Below are 12,730 nucleotides of genomic sequence, written 5' to 3'. Positions count from 1 at the left end.
TCTACAGGGCAGACATCACCTCAACTTCAAAACCAGAAAAAGGTACCATGCCAATATCCCTGACAAATACAGACGCAAAAAGCTTCAACAGGCACAGCATAGCACTCTAGTGGCTGAAGTCCTCACTTCGCACACACCACAAGCCCACATGGGCTCCAGGTGGTGTCCAGCAGCCCCACTTCCCATTCAGCTCGCTGCCTGTGGCCTGGGAAAACAATCCAGGAAGGCCACTGTAGCCACTTGGGGAGTGAATCAGCAGACAGAAGATCTTCCTCTCAGTTTCTCCTCTCTGTATCTATGACTTTCCAATAAAAATAAATAAATCTTTAAAAAAAATCTTCAGGAAAATACTAGTTAATCGTATCCAACAACACATCGGAAAGGTCATTCAGCCAACCAAACTGGGGTTTATTCCTGGTAAGCAGGTTCAACAATGCAAATCGGTAAATGTGATACGTCACATTAACAAGTTGAAGAAAAACAACATATGATTATGTTAATGGATGCAGAGAAAGTATTCTATAAAATACAGTATCTGTTCACAATCAAAACCCTAAGCAAACTGGCATAGAAGGGTCGTTCTTCAACACAACCAAGGCAGTGTATGACAAAATAATGCCAGCATCACATTAAATGGGGAAAAGTAGAGGGTATTTCCACAAAGATCAGAAACCAGACAGGATGTCCACCCTCACCACTACAATTCAATACAGTCCTAATTATTTAACCACAGTCATTGGGCAAGTAAAAGCAATTAAAAGAAATTATAAGGATACAAATTGGAAAAGAGGAAATCAAGCTTTCCCCATGCACATATAACATGCTACTCTACATAGCACAACCAAAAGCCTCTACTAAGAAGCCACTGAACTCACAGAGCTTGGCAAGATGCTGCATATAGGTCGGAACAGGGTAAGAACACGTTTAAACAGATGGAGAAATATTAGCCACTATGAAACAGAGAGGGCAAATTCCAGGAAACAGGAAAGGTCAGACCAACAACAGAGGGGTACCTGGAGACTGACAGACACAGGAAAGCAGCGGGCACAACAGTGTGGTGTTGCAGTGACTGACACCCCAGCACCATTCAGCGAGTAGCAATCTGAATTGCACTGACAGCAAAAACTCCACCAGCAATAAGGTGGGAATGGACTTTCACTGGGAGCTCAGGAGGTGAACCCAGATATAGAACCCAGACACAGAACTGCTCGTCTTGCTAGTCTGTTTGATTTGATCAGGAGCAGAGACAGAGTGGCAGATCCCAGACAGGGAGTGCAGGAACCAGAAGACACAGAGCAACAGGACCCAGACGGGTGGTGCGGGAACAAGGTGGATTTCACATCCCAGTTCGCCTCCTAGAGCCAAATTGGCTACCATTTTGTTTAAGGAAGCAAAGATTATTGGACAGCACTGCGCATGCACTGAGCTGGGAGTGAACTTACTTCTGGCTCAGTGAACTGCAGCAACATGGCATCCTACAGGTTCCACCCACAACAGGTCCGAGTAGCACTCAGACATGACGACCAGTAGATCAAGAAGTGGCACATCAGGTGCCATTTTGCATGGTGTGGCAAAGACTTAAAGACTGCAGGGAAAACAGTGAGCTGCACATATGCTGAGCTGGGAGCAAACTCACTGAGCTCAGTGCATTGCAGTGGTCCCACAGGAAAATAATACCGACTGTGACATCGTACAGGTCAAAATAGGTCCGTGTGGCCCACAGAACTAACAGCCAACAGGTTCCGGCAAGATAGGCATCACCAACAACCTAATAATATAGGACACCTGGTGTCTCCCTAATTCTGGGACCTGCTCCAACCGGAAGTGGGAGAAAGGTTGTACAGACAACGGTGCAGCCCCAGCACGGAAACACAGGAGGTGGAGACTGGCGAGCCAGGAGTTGGGGCTACAGAGACCATGGTGGAAATCTTACAAAAGAACCCAGACCTGGAACTCCCAGAAGTGGGTGGCACAACTGACTGCAGGCAAAGAGCTGTGTGCCAACAGCAATAAGTAAAATCGAACTGTAGACCTGTGGGTGACACAGCTTAGAAACCTACCCCAAGGAGAAGAATTTGATAAGAAGTACAATGACCAAGAGCAAAAGAAGACACAAAGGCACAAGAAATACTAATGATGACTCTCCTGCAAAGGAGCAAAAGTATTTGCCAACCTCAGAGTTAACTGAGGAAGACATCGAGAAAATAGGGGATATAGAATTCAAAACACTTGTTATAAAACTTCTTATCAACAATGAGAAGCACGTAAAGCAAGAGCTCAAGGAATTTGACAAACGTCACACAGGAAATGAATCAAATCAAAACTGATATATCACAAATTAAGAATACAATGGAGCAAATTAAAAGTATGGTGGGCAATCTCTAACATAGAATGAAGGAGGCAGAGAAAGAATCTCAAAATAGGGCTTGGCAGTGTGGCCTAGTGGCTAAGGTCCTCGCCTTGATCCCATATGGCTGCTGGTTCTAATCCCAGTAGCTCCACTTCCTCTCTATCTCTCCTCCTCTCAGTATATCTGACTTTGTAATACAAATAAAATAAATCTTTAAAAAAAAAAAAAAAGAATCTCAAAATCGGAAGATATTTCCTGTCACTGGGAGAAACAAACAAAAATCTGGAAGCACAGCTGGATCAAGCTTAAAAAGTTTTTAAAAATTGAAAGACACTACTAAAAGGCCAAATATGAGAGTTATGGGAGTCTCAAAAGGTGCAAAAGGAGAAGCTGGGACTAAAGGTGTATTCAATGAAGTAACAAGGGAAATTTTCCCTAATCTGGAGAAAGAATTGGGAAACAACATCCAGGAGGGGCACAGAACTCCCAACAGGCTTGATCAAAAGCGATCCTCACCAATACACATGATTATCAAGCTCTCTTCAATCGAACATAAGGAAAAGATCCTTAAATATGCACGTGAAAAAAATCAATTGACATATGGGCCCGGCAGCGTGGCCTAGCAGCTAGAGTCCTCGCCTTGAACGCCCCGGGATCCCATATGAGCGCCGGTTCTAATCCCGGAAGCTCCACTTCCCATCCAGCTCCCTGCTTGTGGCCTGGGAAAGCAGTTGAGGACGGCCCAATGCATTGGGACACTGCACCCGCGTGGGAGACCCGGAAGAGGTTCCAGGTTCCCGGCTTTGGATCGGTGTGCATCGGCCCGTTGTGGCTCATTTGGGGAGTGAATCATCAGACAGAAGATCTTCCTCTCTGTCTCTCCTCCTCTGTATATATCTGGCTGCAATAAAAAATGAATAAATCTTAAAAAAAAAAATCAATTGACATATAAAGAAATGCCAATTAAGCTCACAGGAGATCTTTCACAAGAAACTCTACAGGCAAGAAGAGAATGGAGCAACATATTCCAAATTCTAAAAGCAAAAAACTCTTGGCCCAGGATCAAATATCCAGCAAAGCTTTCTTTTGTCTTTGAAAATGAAATAAAATTCTTCCACAGTAAAGTTAAAAGAATATGCCTCTTCCAAACCTGTCCTACAAAGGATACTTAAAGATGTTCTCTTGACAGAGAAGAGGAGAAGCACCCATCAAAACCAAAGACAAATGTGAAGAACATCCCAGTAATGACAACGGAAAGCTAAAGCAATGAACAGCCCATTCTGAAAATGAAAACATCAAATTACCACCCATACATATTAACCCTGCATGTACATGGCTTAAACTCAATCAAACATCATAGACTATTAGACTGAATTAAAAAGCAAAATCCATCTATTTGTTGTCTATAGGAGACACATTTCAACAACAAAAATCAGCGGAAACTATATCTCATGGATTTTGATTTTCTTTTTGTTGTTAGTTTCATCTCTTCAAAACACTTTCTTCTGATTAAATTCTTCAATGACTCATAGATTATATAGTAACATAACATCATTTTCTTCAAGAAGGTTCTTGATTTTCATTTCTTCAGTGACACATTAGTCATTCAGTAGCATGTTATTTAACTTCATGGTGTTGTTAATTTCTTTTTTCTTCCTGTTGTTGATGTTGTGACTTTTCATCTAAGGGGTTATATATTAGCTGTGTAATGGAGACTCTCATATCTAGTAGCATGTTATTTAACTTCATGGCATTGTAAATTTCGATTTTACTTCCTATTATTGATTTTCTGTTGTGGCTTTCATTTAAGGGAATACATAGTAACTGTGAAATGGAGACTATCACATCCAAATGTGAGGATACAATACAGTATGCATATCTAGTTCCAGACAAAGATGGATTCTCAATGAAACGCTTTACTATATGACAACAGGACAATGGACTCTCTGCCATTTATTTTGTCCACAATAATGGACATATGACTGTGTATCCTACTTTAGTAATGATATAGGGGAACTCGGTGGGAGGGGGGAATTGGGGTGGAGATAAGGGAAATCCCAGGGGTCTATGGAACTGTATCATTAATGATGATGATGATCATAGATTTAAAAAAATAAAGTGAAATAAAATTCTTCCACAGTAAAAAAAAAAAAGTTAAAACCATATGCCTCTTCCAAGCCTGCCCTACAAAGGATACTTAAAGACATTCTCTTGACAGAGGAGAAGAATAGCACCCACCAAAATCAAAGTCAAATGTGAAGAACACCCCAGTAAAATAACAACAGAAGACTAAATCAATGAACAACTCATTGCTAAAATGACAGGACAGAATTACTATCCATTCATATTAACCCTGAATGCAAATGGCTTAAACTTATCAATCAAACATCATAGATTAGAATACTGGATTAAAAAAAAAACAAAATCCATCTATTTGTTGCCTACAGAATATATATATCATCAACAAAAATCAGCGAAAACCCTAGCTCATGGATTTTGATATTTTTTCTTAGTTTCATCTCTTCAAAAAACTTTCATTCTCATAAAATTTTTCAAAGACTCCTAGATTGTACAGTAGCATCATTTTCTTCAAAAAGGTTCTTGATTTCCTTTTTCCTTTCTTCAGTGACACTTTAGTCATTCAGTAGCATGTTATTTAACTTCATGGCAGTGTTAATTTCTTTCTTCTTCCTATTGTTGATTTTGTTTTGTGGCTTTTCATTTAAGGGAATGTATAGTAACTGTGTAATGAAGACTGTCATATCCAGATGTGAAGATATAATGCAATATGCATCTCTACTTTCAGACCAAAGATGGACTCCCAGTGAAACTGTTTACTATATCTTTGCAATAGGATCCTGGACTCTGTCATTGTCCATGCCCACAATGATGGACATATGACCAATTATGAAAACTATACTATAGTAATAATGTAGGGGAACTCAGTGGAGGGTGCTTGGGGAGGTGGTAAATGAAATCCCCGGGCCTATGGAACTGTATCATAAAATGATAACAATAAAATTTTTTTAAAGATTTATTCATTTTTATTACAGCCAGATATACACAGAGGAGGAGAGACAAAAAGGAAGATCTTCCGTCCGATGTTTCACTCCCCAAGTGAGCCGCAATGGGCCGATGCGCGCCAATCCGAAGCCGGGAAGCCAGGAACCTCTTCCGGGTCTCCCACGCGGGTGCAGGGTCCCAAAGCATAGGGCCATCCTCGACTGCTTTCCCAGGCCACAAGCAGGGAGCTGGATGGGAAGTGGAGCTGCTGGGATTAGAACTGGTGCCCATATGGGATCCCGGGGCTTTCAAGGCGAGGACTTTAGCCACTAGGCCACGCCGCCGGGCCCCAACAATTAAATTTTTAAAAGATTACCAGATATAAAATCCACACTCAAAAATCAATGGCCTTTCTTCAATGCCAATTGACATGTATGAGAGCTGAATGGGATGTGGGACAGATTGGACCAGTCTGCTGTACATACATACTGGCAAGCACGGGAACCAGGGCAGGGGGCAGGACTGGTGCAAGTTATTGTGGCTCACTCTGACTAGGCAGCTGCTGCCACTGGCATACGTGAAGGCCAAGTGTGTGGTGGGCAGGATCGAGCTGGGCTCCAGTACCCATTAGTTTGTGTAGAAGACAGGGTTGGAAACAGAACTGACCCAGCAATTGCAACCACCAGCATATGCATAAGCTGATTGGGGTGACGGACTATGTCGGACCCTGCATTGGCAGGCACACACAAGAACCAGGTCTGGGATCATCACAGATGAAGTTTCTATCGGGATCCCCCCAACTGAACTGCTGGACTCAGAACCCCAACCATGGAGAAAATTCAGGTTCCATGGTCTGATCGTGGGGTGCATGGGTCAGAGCTAAACCTTCTCAGTGACTTAGATGGAGCAGTGGACAGCACACCCAGGTGCACATGGAGCACATGGCAATACATTACAGTCTGCAGAGGACACCTGGTACCATAACAGAGGACAGAACAAATTGATGACTACCCCAGCCAAGTGTTGGCAGTGAGTGTCCTGAGCAACTATGTCAAAATCATCAAAAAGTAAAAATTAAAAAATATATTTAAAAAAAGAAAATAGCAGAAAAAATTAAAAATCACAAAAAAAAATCAGTGGCCTTTGTATACACAAACAATTCCATAACTGAGAAAGTACTTGTAAGATGAGTCCCATTAACAATAGGTTAACCATATTGGTTAATCAATACCATGTCAATTAATGCCATAATGTTGGAAATGGTTGGAAATATTATGTTGGGGCTTTTAATTGATTGGGATGATACTCTGACGGCTCTACCTTCAGACCAGAGATGGTCTCACCAACTGAACTTACCAGGACAATAAGATGCTGGACTTTATGCTTGGTAAATACCTCCAATGAAAGAATGTCAACTGAACTTGAACTATGGAAATGCCACAAGGTGGAGCAATCCGCCGTGGGGGGAGGGTGAGGGGAGGGGCAGGGGGAATCCCAGTGCATAAAAAATGTATCACATAATGTAATGTAATTAATTTTAAAAAATGAAATGCAAAAAAAATAAAAGACAAAAAAATAAAATAATAAACAATAGGTTAACAACAAAAGTTAAATATCTTGGAATAATTTTAACCAAAGACATGAGGGATCTCTATAGAGAGAGCTACAAAATAGTTAAGAAAGAAATAGAAGACTTCTAAACATGGACAACTTACACCAGCACAGGTGTGGGCAGCCTGGGGGAGGGTAGCCCCAGCACGGCCCCAGCCCCGGCCCCAGCCCCAGCCCGGGTGTTTAGGACAGCCAAGCATTGTGCTCTGGTGACCTGGAGACTGGGCTTATGGGGTTATGGGGCACAACGCAGGCTGGGGCGAGTGGGGACCTGAGGGTTCATGTCCAGGTGAGGAATGACTACTGAGGGACGTCCATCAACAAGGCCACTGTATTTTCTGATACACGAGGGAGCTGAGACCCAGCTGTTTGAAGTGGGAAATGGGAGGAATTTTATGGGTCAGACTGAGGTAGCACCACACATGGGAGACCTGAGCTGGGGTAGTTAAACGTCAACCACTCACTGGCGCACACTAAACCTAAGGCTGGGGCCTACCTGGTGGGGTTAGATCACAGCACACACCAGTGAGATTTGGAAAAGGGACACGTAATGTTAGGCTGGTCCATGACACTAACTAGCACATGAGAGAATCAGATCGGGAGGCAGAATCTGGGGAGCGGTACGTGGGCTCACCCCTATGGAACTACAATCTTCAAGGGTACGCACAAGACCTGTGGCTGGGAACTGGCCTGGTTGGGGTTCCCACTGGTGAGCACTGGGGCTGGAATGGCGGTGGTAGTCTGGGCTGGACATGACTACCGTCTCCATAGGCATGGGTGTGGACTGAGTCTGGGGAGCACCACACTGGGCCAGATTCCAGCACCCAATGGTACTTGTGAGAGCCAGGATGGTTGTAGAATGGGTTAAGCTAGGTCTCAGCTCCTGCTGAACCATGTGACAACTGTGGTTGGGAGTGGACCAGCTATGGTTGAGCTATAATTTCCAAGAATAACCACCAGAATGGGTGTGGGCCAGCTGAGTAACAACACTGTACCTGACAGGACAAGAGGTGGACTAAGTTAGGCTGGGCCAAGGACCCACCAGTGTGCAGAAGATCCACCGCGGCAAAAAGACCTGACAGAGGAGCTTGGGGAACTCTTTCGTCAGGATGCAGTCCCTGCAGGTGAGCACAAGAATCAACCAGGATGGGGTGTAGGATGGGCCACGCAGGTAAGACTGCAACACCAGCCAGTCCACATTAGGGCTGGGACCAGGGACTGGCTGGGCTGGGATAGGCTGCATAACCCACCAGCAGGATCTGGGAGTTGGAGCAGGCTGGACTGAGCCAGGCTGCAACACTTGCTGGTGGATGCTGAGGCGAGGCGAGCTATGCCAGTCTGGGCATGGTGCAGGTCCGTGAGCTCCAGGGGACAAGGATCCAGCAGGGCCCAGGTCACCTGGCCCAGGTCCTTAGGCTTGCCTGCGTGGTGAGAGCCAGGTCCATGAGCCCCCAGGAGTGGGGTGTCTGGAGGTGGGAGGTCACCTGGCCCAGGTCCTTGGGTCCACCTGTGAGAACCAGTCCTCATCAGTGGAAAAGATGGAGCAGTGAAGGGCAGGCCCTGATGCACATGGCAGCCCCTTGAGGCCTGCAGAGGACACTTGGCAGAGGAAGGAGAACAGAATAGATGAGACAACTACCCCAGCCAAACGATGGCAGCAAAAATCTGGTCAAATGGGAGACTGTAAGGTCAACTTTGCCAGCCAGTGGACATTGGAAGGGTTTCCTCATCCTTGGTCTGGCAAGATTAAAAGCACTTCAGAAATACTGACACCACTTGAGCCGAACCCTTGGAGCATGCGTCACACTGGGACCCGGGGTTGATCCTGGGTGGCCTTTCCCCATTCCCAGGTACTGTGGTGGTTGGGAGGCTGGGCATGGCTCATGCCCTTATCTACTCTCTTCCCCCAGAAACAGGAAGAGGAAGTAGAAAATTTTGAAACAATGATCACACCTACTTTTCCCTAACCCTAGATCCTTGCTACCCTGATGAACTATGCAAACATTAAAAATAAAAACAAAACATGGAAAACTCTTCCTTGTACATGAAATGAGAGAGTCAATATCTTCCAAGTGTCCATATTAGAAAAATAGACTTAATGGGATTCCAGTCAAAATACCTATGACTTTTTTTTCCTCAGAACTTGAAACAATGATGTTGAAATTCATACTGAGACCCCAAACAGCTAAAGAAATCCTAAGTAACACAAACAAAGCTGCAGACATCCAACACGAGACCTGAAGACATCCTGCAGGCAGTGGGAATGAACCGCCTGGACACAGGGCAGACACGCAGGTCAGCGGAACCCAACAGAATCCCAACATGAGCCCACTCAGCTACAGCCAACTCACTTTTGACAGGAGAACCAAAATCCAGGCAGGACGGACAACCCCCTCAACAAATGGTGCTACCTCGCACACACACAAGCAACTCTCAATGGATCAAGGACCTGAATCCACAACCTAACAGCATCAAATTACTAGAGAAAAACATTGGGAACATTCTGCAAGCCATAGGTGTAGGCAAAGACCTCATGGAAAAGACCCAAAAAGCACAAGCAATTATAGCAGAATAAACAAAAGGAAGTACATGAAGCTAATAAGCTTATACACTGCAGACGAGCCAACCAACAGAATGTGAGAAAACAATGATAAATTACACCGCAGACAGAGAACTAATACCCACGGTCCACAGAGAACTCCAGAAACTCGACAGCAGCAATCCAGCTAAGAAAAGAGCCAAGGACATGAACAGGCACTTTTCTAGAGATGAAATCCAGGGGCTGGCACTGTGGCATAGCAGACTATGCTTGCCCCGGATGCTGGCATCCCGCGGGGATGCAGGTTCATGTCCTGGCAGGTCACCTTCTGCTCCAGCACTCTGTTTATGGACCAGAAAAACAGTAGAGCAAAGTTCAAGTGCTTGGCCTCTGCACCCACATGGGAGACCTAGAAAACCTGGCTCCTGGCTTCAGATCAGTTCAGCTCCAACTACTGTGGCCAACTGGGGAGTGAGCCAGCAGATGGAAGATGTCTCACTCTGTCTCTCCTCTCTGTGAATCTGCTTTTGCAATAAAAATAAATCTTGGAACAAAGAGAGGGAGGGAAGGGGGGAGGGAAGAATCAAAGAGGGAGGCAGGGGGAAGGAAGGAAAGAAGAAACGGAAATCCAAGTGGCTAACAGGCATATCCAAAAAACGCTCAAGGTCTTTAGCTATCAGGGTAATGTAAATTGAAACCACAACGAGATACCACCTAACCACAGCAAGAATGGCCATGATACACAAATCCAAAACAGTCAACGTGGGTATGTGGGCAAGGCAGGTAAGGCACCCTGAGCCACGCTGCTGGCAATGTAAGCTAGCACAGACACGATGGCAGGCAGGAAGGGGATTCCTCAGCACACTGGGAAACAGCTCTACCATAGGACCCAGCCCCCCTCAGGGATACATCCAAAAGGAATGAAACCTACATAGGAGAGTTCTCTGCAACCCCTGTTTACAGCGAAGATAGAGAACCAACCCAGACGCTGACTGATGACTGGATAAAGACATGGAGTACATACACTACAGAGTACTACTCGCCCATAAAACAAGAATGAAATGTATCACTTGCAAAAAAATGACCCAGCTGAAAACCAGTATTTTTAGTGAACTAAGCCATCCCCGAAAGACAAATATCATTTATTCTCTCTGATCAGTGACAACTACCACACAGCACACAACAAACACAACCTCTGTGGGATCAGCTACGTACAACAAGAGTTCACGGTCAAGAGCAGCAGCAGGATGTCCACTTTAGTTGACTTTATTACAGGTGATCTTATCTCTCTTGTCCCCCCCCCCCGCCATGTCCTATCTTTACATCCTGCAAGGTTAAGCTTGTTACTGTGAAGTACATTAATGTGCTATTGTAATAATTTGGAAAAATAATAAGGGTGAAGCTAGGGAAGGGGAGGAGAGGGTGAACACTAGTACTCAAAATTTAAACCTACCCATTTTATATTTTTTTTTTTAATTTTTATTTTGAATTTTTGAATGTTATGATACAATTCCATAGTCTGGGGTCTGTCCCCACCCCTCAAATTCCCACCCACAGGGCTGATTTTCCCCATATTGTTACAATAGTACAGTCCTTCATGAGGAGTCATGATTCCATCGGTCTGTTTTTACATGTGCTCCAACATTGCTGGTACAGGAAATGCTACTCATCTAATATCTATTTTAAATTTTTTTTTAAATAAGTGAGATTGTGAAAGGGAGGGAGGGAGGGAGGGAGGTCGGACAGTCTCAAGCCCAGTCCTGGCAACAGCAACAATGCCTCTGGGCCCCACCTCACCCCCCAGTATCAGGACCCCAGGGACCACCTCCCAGCTGTCCAGGCCTCACAGGGCTCAGCATGGTCCAGCATAGGGACACCAGGGACAAGCAGCACAGACAGAGACCTGGGCATGAAGTATAGAGGAAAGCCAATTTCTCCAGTGCATCACACAGTCCAGGCTGAGCTCTCCCAGCAACAGCAGGGGCAGATGGGACCGAGCAGGACAGCTGCTTGCAGACAGCAGCGCCGGCCCCGCAGGCACCTTACTCTTCCCCAGTGCGAGGCTCCCTGCAGGAGAGTGGACGCAGCACACGCCAGCCAAGGGGCCGGTGGACCCACAGAGACCTGCTCTCATCCCATTCTTTGGGCACACGACTGTCCACAGTTCCATGGCCCAGGGCCTCAGCTGCAGCCTGCCTCATCAGCTCTCCCCTGCACTCACCTCTCCAGGGCAGAGTCACCAAGGCATTTCCTCCTGATGTGCTACTTCCGGCAGCACACAGGAAGCCCGGCGTGCAATATGGGAACTCTGCAAGGCTGTCAGTTCACAGTCGGGAACCACCAGGAGCTACAGGACATGGGGTGGGGCCAGCCTGGAATGGCAAAGTCACCGTGCCAAGTCTGTCTCCCAGAAACGATGCCAGTTCTTCTCTCTCCAGGCCCTGCCCTCTCAACTCCTCTGCACTCTCCAGTCTGCTTTACAAGACTGGAGAGCATTGTCACTTCCTTCTCCTACGCATTCTCACCAACATAGTAAAAGGCCAGAAAGCTGAGGTTCATGAGACACAAGAAGTAAATAACTCTCACAGGTTACATTCTACAAAAAAAAAGACCCAGCGTGGTGGCCTAGCGGCTAAGGTCCTCGCCTTGAACGCACCAGGATTCCAGATGGGCACCAGTTCTAATCCCAGCAGCTCCACTTCCCATCCAGCTCCCTGCCTGTAGCCTTGAAAAGCAGTCGAAGACGGCCCAAAGCCTTGGGACTCTGCACCTGTGTGGGAGACCCAGAGGAAGCTCTGAGCTCCTGGTTCCTGGCTTCGGATCGGTGCAGCTCTAGCCACTGCAGCTGCTTGGGAAGTGAATCAACAGACAGAAGATCTTCCTCTCTGTATATCTGACTTTCCAATAATAACAAAATAAATCTTTAAAAAATAATAGCAATAATAACAAATAAATAAGGTAAGTTGGGGCTGGCATGGTGATCTAGCAAGTTAAGATTTCACTGCAATACCAGGATCCCACATGGGTGCTGGTTCAAATCCCACTGCTCCACTTGCAATCCAGCTCCCTGCAAATGCTCCTGGGAAAGCAGAAGCTGGCCCACGTACTTGTGCCTCTATGCATGTGGGAGACCAGGAAGGAGTTCCTGGCTCCTGGCTCCTAGCTCCCAGCTTCAGCCTGGCCCAGACCTGGCCTTTGCAGACAGCTGGGGAGTGAGTCAGCAGATG

General features: G+C 45.7%; 1 protein-coding gene across 17 annotated transcripts in view; it reads right to left on the bottom strand.

Annotated features, from left to right (window-relative positions):
- The window catches only part of CLASP1 (cytoplasmic linker associated protein 1), a 217,155-nt gene that overhangs the window by 150,519 nt on the left and 53,906 nt on the right, over nt 1-12,730 (bottom strand). The gene's annotated exons all lie outside the window — the stretch shown is intronic.

Source organism: Ochotona princeps, chromosome 5 (assembly GCF_030435755.1).
Source record: "Ochotona princeps isolate mOchPri1 chromosome 5, mOchPri1.hap1, whole genome shotgun sequence".
Classification (NCBI taxonomy): domain Eukaryota; kingdom Metazoa; phylum Chordata; class Mammalia; order Lagomorpha; family Ochotonidae; genus Ochotona; species Ochotona princeps.
Note: the sequence above shows the minus strand (reverse complement) of the source record. Positions and strands in the feature narration are given on the sequence as shown.